This window comes from Otolemur garnettii, unplaced genomic scaffold, assembly GCF_000181295.1.
Source record: "Otolemur garnettii isolate 467f Iridium unplaced genomic scaffold, OtoGar3 scaffold00175, whole genome shotgun sequence".
NCBI lineage: Eukaryota > Metazoa > Chordata > Mammalia > Primates > Galagidae > Otolemur > Otolemur garnettii.
In genome coordinates this window covers 1528650-1540457 of record NW_003852570.1, presented here as the reverse complement: position 1 = coordinate 1540457, position 11808 = coordinate 1528650, and positions in this window count along the sequence as shown.

Genomic DNA, 11808 nt, shown 5'->3' with positions numbered 1-11808 from the left:
GCCCAGCACCATTTGTTAAATAGGGAATCTTTTCCCCACTCAATATTTTTAAATGGCTTGTCAAAAATCAGATAATGGTAGGTGGCTGTAATCATCTCTTGGCTCTCTATTCTGTTCCATACATCTACCTCTCTGTTTTTGTGCCAGTAACATGCAGTTTTGATCACTATCACTTTATAGTATAGTCTGAGGTCTGGAAAAGTAATTCCTCCTACTTTGTTTTTGTACCTGAATAATGTCTTTGCTATTAGAGGGTTTTTCTAATTCCATATCAAATGAAGTATTGTTTTTTCTAGATCTTTAAAGTATGACGGTGGAGCTTTAATGGGGATTGCATTAAAGTTATATATTGCTTTGGGTAGTATTGACATTTTAACAATGTTGATTCTTCCCAGCCATGAGCATGGTATGTTTTTCCATTTGTTAACATTGTCATCTATTTCTTTTCTTAGAGTTTCATAGTTCTATTTATAGAGATCTTCTGTGTCCTTTGTTAGGTAAACTCCCAAATATTTCATCTTCTTTGGCACTACTATGAACAGAATAGAGTCCTTGACTGTTTCTTCAGCTTGCCTGCTGTTGGTGTATATAAAGGCTACTGATTTATGAGTGTTGATTTTGTAACCTGAGACGCTGCTGTATTCCTTGATTACTTCAAAGAGTTTAGTGGTAGAATCCCTGGTATCTTTCCGATATACAATCATATCATCTGCAAAGAGTGAAAGTTTAATATTGATACCCTTGTTTGCTTTTTCTTCCCTGATTGTGATGGCTAAAACTTCCATTAAAATGTTAAAGAGCAATGGAGACAATGGGCAACCTTGCCTGGTTCTTGATCTGAGTGGAAATAATCTTAATTTTACTTCATTCAATATGATATTGGCTGTGGGTTTGTTGTAGATGGCCTCTATCAATTTGAGAATGTCCCTTCTATACCAATTTTCTAAAGTGTTCTGATCATGAAGGCATGTTGGATATTATCAAAAGCCTTTTCTGAATCAATTGAGAGAATCATATGGTCTTTCTTTTTTGATTTGTTTATGTGATGAATTACATTTATAGATTTACATATGTTGAACCATCCTTGAAATCCTGGGATAAGAGCCACTTGGTCGTGGTGTATAATATGTTTAGTGTCTTGCTGGATTCTGTTTGTTAGGATCTTGTTGAATATTTTCACTCAATATTCATTAGTGATATTGGTCTGTAATTTTCTTTTCTTGTTGGGTCTTTTCCTGGTTTGAGGATCAAGGTGATGTTTGCTTCATAGAATGTATTACTTAGTATTCTGTCTTTTTCTATATTTTGGAAAAGGTTAAGTAATATAGGTACTAGTTCCTCTTTAAAGGTTTGGTAGAATTCTGACGTGAAGCCATCTGGTCCTGGGTTTTTTTTTAGGGATATTTTTTATAGTTGATGCTATTTCAGAGCTTGATATAGGTCTGTTCAACATTTCCACTGCATTCTGGTTAAGTCTTTGGAGATGATGTGCTTCCAAGTATTGGTCAATTTCCTTCAAATTTTCATATTTCTGGGAATAAAGTTTCTTGTAATATTCATTAAGAACTTTTTGAATTTCTATGGGGTCTATTGTTATTTCCTCTTAGGTATTTCTGATTGTTTAAATTAATGATTTTACTCTTTTTCCTGGTTAGGTTAGCCATAGGTTTATCTATTTTATTGATGTTTTCAAAAAAACAACTTTTTAATTTATTGACCTGTCTATAATCCTTTTGTTTTCAATTTCATTTAATTCTGCTCTCATTTTGGTTATTAATTTTCTTTTGCTGGTTTTGGGATTGGAATTTTCTTCCTTTTCCAGTTGCTTGAGATGTCCCATTACGTTAACTTCCCCTCTTTCCATTCTCTTAAGTTAGGCTTGTAGTAGTGCCAACTTACACTTACACAATTTCCCTGTTAGGACTCTCCTTGTGGTATACCAGAGGTTCGGATAATTCGTGTCTTCATTATCGTTTTGATCCTAAAATTTGATAATTTACTTCTTAATCTCATCTCTGACTCAGCTATCATTCAGCATAAGGTTATTTAGCTTCCATGATTTTGTATGAGTGAAGGGGTACAGCCCCCCATGCTCGGACATGGTACTTTAGCCTCATGTGCTCCCTGAGGACCTTGGCCCTAAGAGGGATTCCATTACTCTGAAGACATGCCTGGGCCTGCAGAAAAGCAGAAACATTCTTCATAAAAGAATATGCTGGAGGGCCATGCCAGGTTGTGGCTGGGGAATAAACACCTCTTGAGGCACGGGGCAGCTATACTTTGTTGCTTTCTCCTCATTAACTCAATAGTTGCTAGTTTTAGATTAAGGAAATGGGCTAATGGAAGAGACAGCATGGCACCCTTATGGTTTAGCCTCAAGAAAATGTTCTCAATTTGTATCAATTTTATACATGCTTAGCAGTAATTGTGCTGCATTGGATTTTTTATGATAATTTCTGTGATCTTACTTCGTTTTCTTAATTGTTTGATATTTTAAACTTTTATCAGATGTTTTAGAGTATTTAAGATAATCAATAAAGATAGGTAGTTACTGAGTGCTGGAGTGAGCCTCAGTCTCCCTTTTACATTATTCATTTCATCTGCAGTGATTTCCTCTATGTCACCAACCAGTTAGCCCCAAGAATAGCAATATATGAGTATGCAGATTCTGTTATTTCTGAATTCAAATTTTATTCCATGATGCTCTGAGAAGATGCAAGGAATAATTTCTATTCTTTTAAAATTGCTGAGGTTAGACTTGTGACCTAAGATGTGGTTGATTTTGGAGTATGTTCCATGGGCTGATGAGAATAATGTATATTCAGTTTTGTTAAGATGAAATGTTCTGTAGATGTCTGTCAAATCCAAATGTTAAATGGTTAAGTTTAAATCTAAAATTTCTTTGCTTATCTTCTTATTGGAGGATCTATCCAACACTGCCAAAGGAGTATTAAAATCTCTGACAACTATGGAGCTGGAGGAAATCTAGTTGCTCATGCCTGTTAGAGTGTTTCTTATAAATTGAGGTGCAGTCTGGTTGGGTGCATAAATATTAATCATTAAAATCTCATCATATTGAGTATTACCCTTAACAAATATGAAATGACCATCCTTATCTTTACTTTTGTTAGTTTAAAGCCTATTGTATCTGTGAATAAAATTACAACACCTGTTTTTTCTGCTTTCCATTTGCCTGGAATATAGATGACCATCCCTTCACCCTGAGTCTATATTTATCTTTTAAGTAGGGTGACCAGACGTCCCGCTTTTGTCGGGACAGTCCCACTTTTTAACAATTTGTCCTGCATCCCGCAGCGTTTTAAAAAAATTCCGATTTTTGGAAAGAATGCACAAATGAGCAGGAGAACAGGAATGGAATATATGGTTTTTGGCTGCAATGTGTGTATTTCACCAGGATATGAGTTTTATATTATTTTTGTTAATTTTATAATGTTAAACTGTAATAATAACAAATCATTGTTGAAAAGTGATTATCGAGAACAGCCTATCAAAGTTTGCATTGTTGTCAGGCCCTGCCCTGCCCCATCCCCTGCCCCACCCCTGTCCTGCCCCCGGCCATGTTGTCCCACTTTACCAATGTTAAAATCTGGTCACCCTACTTTTTAAGGCAAGATGAGATTCTTGTATGCAGCAGATATCTGGCCTGAGGTTTTGTATCTAGTTAGCCTGTGTCTCTTTAGAGGACAATTTAAGTCATTCACATTAATTGAGAATATTTATAAACCTGGTAACATTTTTGGTATAGAGTTTTTTGAAAGTCAAGTGGACATTTTTAAGCCTTTCACCACTGTTGAAGTTGAAATGTGATCAAAAGTTTCTGAGTGAGTTTACTTTTGTGGTGGAGGATTGCACTGGTCATTATGGAGGATAGGTCTGAGAATATCCTGGAAAGCTGTTTTAGTTATTTTAAATTTCTTCAATGTGTGAATGTCATTAAAGTATTTAATTTCTCCATCATAAATGAACTCAGTTTAGCTGGATATAGGATCCTGGGTTGAAAGTTATTTTGCTTTAGGAGATTAAAAGTCAATGACCACTCTCTTCTAGCCTGAAAGGTTTCAGCAGAGAGAACTGCAGTCATTCTAATATTCTTCTCTTTGTAGGTTATAGTTTTCTTACGTCTGACTGCTTTCAGAATTTTCTCCTTCATATTAACTTTAATGAAGTTAATTATGATGTATCTGGGGGATGTCTTATTTGGGTTGAGTCCTCCTGGGATTCTGAAACTATCTGCTATCTGCATTTCAGAATCTGTTGGCATGTCTGGAGAATTCTCTTTGGCTATTTTATGAAGTAAAGCATCTGTGTCCTTCACAGCAAGCTCATCACCTTCAGGAATTCCTATAAGGTGAATATTAGATCTCTTCAAATTTTCCCAGAGCTCTCTGAGAGAATGATGTGTTTCGCTCTCCATTTCTCTTCCTCTTTGAGAGTTTGGGAGCATTCAAAGCTTTGTCTTCAATGTCAGAAATCCTTCTGCTTGCTCCATTCTGTTACTGAGGGATTCTACTATATTTCTCAGATATTTGAGAGCTGCAAAATCTTATCTCAATGTACCAAAATCTTTGGTGATTTTGTCTTTCATTTTGTTGAATTCTTGAGACATCTTTTGAAATGCTCCTTGATTTTCTAATTCTAACTTAGCCCCTATTCTATTAATTTTATTTGCAGTCCAAATTCTGAATTTGATTTCTGACATCATAGCCATCAGTTTATGAATAGGATCTTCCATTGTGTCTACCATATCCTTCCTTGAGGGGAGGTTGATCTACTTTGGTTATTCATGTTAATAGAGTTTTTCTGGTGATTCTGCCCCAAGCTTATTTTATACCGTTTGGCTAGATGAGCAGGTAAGGAGAAGTTGGGTGCGGGACTCCAGGAGTAGGGATTAACCAGCTCTTTGCCCAACAGCTGGGAATGGTGTCTGTACCTTTTCTCCTAGAGTTTTCCCAAGGACCCATATGGTGCTATAGCCTGAGAAACTGTTGGCCTGCTTGGTGGGGTGGGGCTAAATGGTTCTGTCTTGTTTTCAGCTGGTCTCTGTCCTATCCTAGTGAATCAATTACTCTGGTTTGAAGTCTCAGCTGTAGAGAAATACCAGCAATTATGTCACCCTGCCCCCCACAGGCAACAATTGGAACAGGAAAATCAAACTTTCCCACAACCACACACCCAGGGTACCACTTTGGATAGTCGTTGGGTAATTGGCCCAGTTCAAGAGGTCCAATCAATTGTCCCAGTCAGCACTGGTCTCAGGTGGGAGAGTTCAAAAGGTCTCCAGCAATTAGGTAGCAGGGTTCTGTTAGCTAAAGTATGACTCCCTCTGGTGCTCTGTGAGATCAGAAGGACCCATGCAGCAAATAAATTTGTCTGGGAAGGTTGATGCCTCCTTCCCCACCTTGCACCTCTGTCACACCCAGTCACTGGTAACCCCAGAGGGCTGTGACCCAGTTTCCTCCAATGAGCAGATGCTCCGGGGGTTTCCACCTGCCTGAATCAGAGGGAGATCTATGTCTCCTCAGCAAGGCTGCTGCTCTCTGCCACTGTCCAGCAGGGAGAGGTGGGGCCTTGGGTACTTAATGGAGGCTGAGGCAGTTCACTTAGTTCCAGCTTTGCCCCTGATTGATGTTGCTGGCAAAACCAGACAACTTCACAGAATTTGTTTATGTCCCTGCTATATTCCCCTGCAGATCAGATGCTGTATGAGCTCACAGAAATTGCAACTCAGTCTTTGTCTGTGCTGCTGTCTGTTCTTGGGGGCGGGCGCAGTTAGAGCTCACACTCAGCAGTCAGTTCCAGCCTCTGCCCACCTGCCTTTGTCTCAGCTATGACCCCTTGAGGGCCGAGTAAGTCTTCGACTCAGTAAAGCAGTCCTCTGGCTCGGCCCTGCCTGGGTGGGGTCTGCCAGCTCTGTGCACACATATTCTAGTCCCTGTGCTCTGCCGAGACCAGTACTATCTCAGGCCTACCCTTTCCTCACGGGGCCTGTGTTTCCATCCAAGATCTGTCCTACCAGTGATTGCCACCGGAGAAGATGCCCGGCTTTGTCTGGTTGCCCAGAGAGACAGGGAGTGTCTGTATGGAATAGCCCCAGAGGGGATAGGGATAAGGTGTGAGCCCTATTCTTCCCACCATGGCTGCTGCTCTGTGCCTTGGAGCACCATAGTTCCTGTACTGTTCCCTCTCAGTTGCCTGTCCTCTCCTCACTCCCGTGCTGTGCCACAGAATCAGCACAGACCATCAATAGCCCTGTCCCTGTCCACAGCTCTTGAGAAAATGCCCAAGAATCTGGATTCCATGGGGTCCAGGCTTCCAGACCTCGGGGTGAGAGTGGAGGGGAGTGCTGGGAGTTCAGAATTATATTGAATATATACAGTTTTATACAGTTTTATGCCTGGCAGGAGAGTGCCATGGCACCTTAGTAGGGGAAGAAGGTCCAGTTTTCAGAGGGTCTCTCCCATGGAATAAAATGGGAGGACATTTGAACTTTGCTTGCTTGTTTTATGGAGTATAATGCGAGCCCTTCTCATGGGGGAGGGAACTCCCATCTGCTTGGCGATGGATTTTGTACCTTTTGTTTGTACTTAGGGGTCACATCTTGCCTCAGAAGGGTTGATGTGCATTCTTCAACCTTCTCTCTTGGCTCATCTCCAACCCATCAACTTACTTGCTGAACTTCTGTCCTTTAACTCTGAGTCTGGATGGGAACCTCTGAGGAAACCTGGCTTCAGTCAGCCATCTTGTGTCCGCCTCCCCATATTTATGGTTTTTTGATGCAAGATAAGAGTGTAAATTCATCTTGTCTTATGTAGACATCAATTGTCTCAATGCTGTTTGCTGAAAGAAAAATTTTTCTCCATTGAATTACCTTCCTAGCTTTGTTGAAAATCATTTGAACATAAATTTAGGTATTTTTTTTTTTGGACTGTATTTTTTTCTGGTATTTGTGTTTATATTTATGCCATGAGCAGGCTATTTTTATTGCTATAGGTTTGTAGTTGGTGTGAAATTGGGAAATGTGAGTACTCCCAATTTGTTCTTCTTCAATATTGTGTTTTATGTTCTTGTTCCATTGTACTTCCATAAAATTTTATGATGAAACTGTCATTTGCTTTTTAAGACAAAGTCTTACTTTATCATCCCCAGTACAGTGCCATGGCATCATAGCTCACAGTAGCATTCTCAAACTCTTAGGCTCATGCTATCTTCTTGCCCCAGCCTTCCAAGTAACTGGGACTACAGGCATCCACCGCAAGGCCTACCTATTTTTAGAGAAGCTCTTGCTCAGGCTGTTCTCAACTCCTAAACTCAAGTAATCTACCCATCTCAGCCTCTCAGAGTGCTAGAATTACAGATGTGAGCCAAGGTGCCCAGCTTGAGATTGTCATTTTTAACAAAATATCTTTCTTAGATTTTTTTTTTTTTTTTTTTGGCCAGGGCCAGGTTTGAACCTACCACCTCCAGTATATGGGGCTGACGCTCTACTCCTTTGAGTTATAGGTGCTGCCCTCTTTCTGAGATTTTGCTAAAAATTTCACTGAGTGCTTGATCCATGTGTTATTTAGAGGTATGTCATTTAATTTCCTAAAATTTTAGGATTTTTCACCTTTCTTTCTGTTATTGATTTGTTGTTTAATTTCATTGTAGTATGAGAGCATACATTCTATGATTTATAGTGTTTTAAATTTGTTTAGGTGTGTTATATGATCCAGAATTTGGGGTGTCTTGGAGAATGTTCCATGTGAACTTGAGAAGAATATACAGAGTGGATATAAAGTTCGTGTGCAAAAATTGCACACGAACTTTATGTCCACTCTGTATATTCTGTTGCTATTAGGTGTATTCTATAGATATTATGTTGAATTGATTCTTTGTGCTATTCAGTTCAACTAGGCTCTCAAGATTTTGCCAGTTGCATCTATCCATTCCTGATAGAAGGATGTAGAAATCTCGAACTATTATAATGGGGTAGTCTATTTCACCATGCAGTTTTATTAGTTTTTGTCTCATGTCTTTTGTCACTGTCTTATTAGGTGCATACACATTCAGGATTGCTATGTCTTCTTGGAGAACGAACCTTTTATCATGTAATGCTCCTGTTTATCCCTGATAATTTTCCTTAATCTGAAGCCTACTGTGTCTGAAATTAATATAGCTACTTTTACTTTCTTTTGCATGATATAGCTCTCCATACATTTTAGTATCTATATTTAAAGTGACATGCTTGTAGATAAAATATAGTAGAGTAGTTGAGTTTTATATTCTTGATTCACTCACTTTGACAATATCTGTATTTTCATTGGTATATTTATACCGTTTATATTTAAAGTGTTTCTATAACCAGATTAATATCTACTATAATTGTAGCTATTTTCTCTATCTCTCTTTTCTTTTTTTTTTTTTTTTTGAGACAGAGTCTCAAGCTGTCACCCTGGGTAGAGTGCTGTGGTGTCACAGCTCACTGAAACCTCAAACTCTTGGGAGTAAGTGATTCTCTTACTTCAGCCTCCCAAGTAGGTGGGACTACAGGCACCCACCACAACACCCAGCTACTTTTTTTTGTTATTGTTGTTGCAGTTGTTATTGTTGTTTTTTAGCTGGCCTGGGCTGAGTTCAAACCCACCAGCCTCGGCATATGTGGCCAGCACCCTATCCACTGAGTTACAGGCCCCGCCCTCACTTTTGTTTTTTGAGACAAGGTCTCAATCTTTTGCCTGAGCTAGAGTGCAGTGGCATCATTATAGCTTATTTCAACCTCAAATTCCTGGACTCTACTGATATTCTTGACTCAGTTTCCCAAGTAGCTGTGACTATCGATGTGTGCCACCTGGGAATTTTTTTTTGTTTTATGTAGAGATGAGATCTCACTCTTAAGCTGGTCTCAAACTTCTGGAATCAATTAATGCTCCTGCCTCAGCCTCCCAAAGTGCTAAGGTTACAGGTGTGAGCCAACTGCACCTGGAATTTTTTCCTTAAATACTTTTTTATTATACTCATGTTATTGGCGTATAAACTTAGATAAAATAATTTATGTTATAAGCCATTTAAAATGAAAAATAGTCATCTTTCTTTAATTCTGGGATATAAATAGTCTTTGTTTCTTTGAATATGTCTTCTGTTTTCACCCTTGTCCGAGCACACAACTTTTCCTCTAAGAATGCTAGTGGCATTTTTATTTCTATTCTTCAAATATCTTAGTTTATTGTTAAATTTTCTCTCATTTAGTCTTTCTCTGTTACTTTCTGGAACTGGTCAATTTGGTGTTCCAACAAATTAATTGTTTCTTCACCTGAATCACTTGGCTCCTCTAAGCTGTATATCAACTATTATAGCTTTAATATTTACAATTTCCCCGTCATTCTTTCTTAAGACTTCTCCCACATTCTATTAACACTTTTGAGTATTTAAGTTAAATTTATGTTAAATTCTTAGTCCATATCTTCCAAGAATTCTGTTTATTTTGTTTATGTGATTTTTTTTTTTTTTTTGCAGTTGTTGGCTGGGGCTGGGTTTGAACCCGCTACCTCCAGCATATGGGGCTGATGCCCTACTTCTTTGAGCCACAGGCACCACCACTCCCCCTTTTTTTTTAGTTTTTTACCTTTCTTGTGAAGATTGTTTTCTCCGGTATATAGAAAAGTAAATTTATTTCAGGGCAATGCGAGGGTACAGATAGCCACATCAAAATATTTGATTTTGTTAGGTAGAGTCGCTCTTGTGATTGTGTCCCACACACAAGAGGTGTGCCAAACACCCCCTCTTTGTGCCCATTCAGTGAGAGCACCCCAACTCCCTCTCTTGTTACTCCTCCCCCAGCTTGAATTAAATATTTTTCTACTATGTGGGCATGTATCAGATCATCTACTGGCTTCATATTAGTATTGAGTACATTGGATAATTGCTTTTCCATTCCCGTGATAGTTTCCTAAGAAGAATGTGTTTCAGCTCCATCCAGGATATTACAGAAGATGTAAAGTCACCATCTTCTTCATGGCTGGAGTCAATGTGCATTTAGGTTGTTTCCACATCTTGGTGACTGTAATTGAGCTGCAATAAACAATCTAGTGCAAATGGCCTTATGATAAAATGATTTGTTTTTCTTCAGGATAGGTGCCTAGAAGTGAGATTGTGAGGTCAAAAGGGAGATCTCATTTGAGATCTTTGAGGATTCTCCATAATTCTTTCCAAAGAGGCTGTGTTGGTTTGCAGTCCTACCAACAGTGTAAGTGTTTCCCTTTCTTCACATCTTTGCCAGCATCTGCAGTTTTGGTACTTTGTGATGAAGGATAATCTTACTGAGGTTAGGTGATATCTTAGGGTGGTTTTGATTTGTATTTCTTTGATGATTAGGGATGATGAGCATGTTTTCATATGTTTGTTAGTCATTCCTCTGTCTTCTTTAGAAAAGGTTCTATTAATGTCTCTTGCCTAGTGATATATTGATATATGAGATTGTTGGGTTTTTTTTTTATTAAGTCATATACACATATATCACATATAGATTAATGCATTTATGGGGTATAATGTGCTGGTTTTATATACACTTTGGAATGCTTAGATCAAATTAGTTAATACAGGGTTTCACTTTATTTACTTAATTATTGTGCTAAGACATTTATATCCTATACTTAGTAGATTTGACATGAACCCTTGCAATATGTTCCATAGGTATGGTTCCACTGTTGGGTCTTTTTTGTTGATTAAATTGAGTTCTCGGTAGATCCTACATCTGATTTTTTTTTTTTTTTTTACGGGCACATGAGCAATGTCCTTATTTATTTATTTATTTTATTAAGCTATTTGTACATAGAACATAAATACATTTATGCCATTATGGGATTCAATGTGTTGATTATTGGTACAAATTGGAGTACTTACATCCTACTAATCAACATAGCCTTCACCTCATTTACCTAATTACAGTGTTAAGACATTTGTGTTCTACACCTGATAGATCCAACTTGTACTTGCAATATGCTCCATAGGTGTGGTCTCCCCACTAACCTTCCCTCTATCGACCTACCCCCTTTCCTTCCCCTCTCCCTCCACTTCCCTCCTTCATCCTAGGCTATAGTTGTGTTTCATTTTTCATATGCAAGTGTGAGTGATTGTAAATTAGTTTCACAGTAGTACTGAGTACATTGGATATATATTTTTTCGATTCCTGAGATACTTTACTAGGAAGAGTATTTTCCAGCTCCATCCATGTAAACATAAAAGAGGTAAAATCTTCATTTTTTAATGCTGCATAGTATTCCATGGTATACATATACCACTATTTATTAATCCATTCATGGGTCGATGGGTGCTTGGGCTTCTACTATGACTTGGCAATTATGAATTGAGCTGCAATGAAAAATCTGGTGCAGTTATCTTTATTGCCAAATGATTATTGGTGCTATGGATATACACCTAGAAGATGAATTGTAGGATAAAATGGCAGATGTACATTTAGATCCCTGAGTGTTCTCCAAACTTCCTTCCAAGAGGGACATGCTAGCTTGCATTTCCAGCAGCAGTGCAGAAGTGTTCCCTTTTCTCCACATCCACACCAACATCTGAAGTTTTGGGATTTGTGATGTGGCCTACTCTTACTAGAGTTATGTGGTATCTCAGAGTAGTTTTGGTTTGCATTTCTCTGATGATTAATAATGATGAGCATTTTTTCATGTGTCTGTAAACCATGCACCTACCTATCTTCTTCTGAGAAGCTTCTGTTCAGGTCTCTTGACTACAATGAAATGGGATCACTTGTTTTTTTTTTTGTTTTTGTTTTTTTTTTTTTTT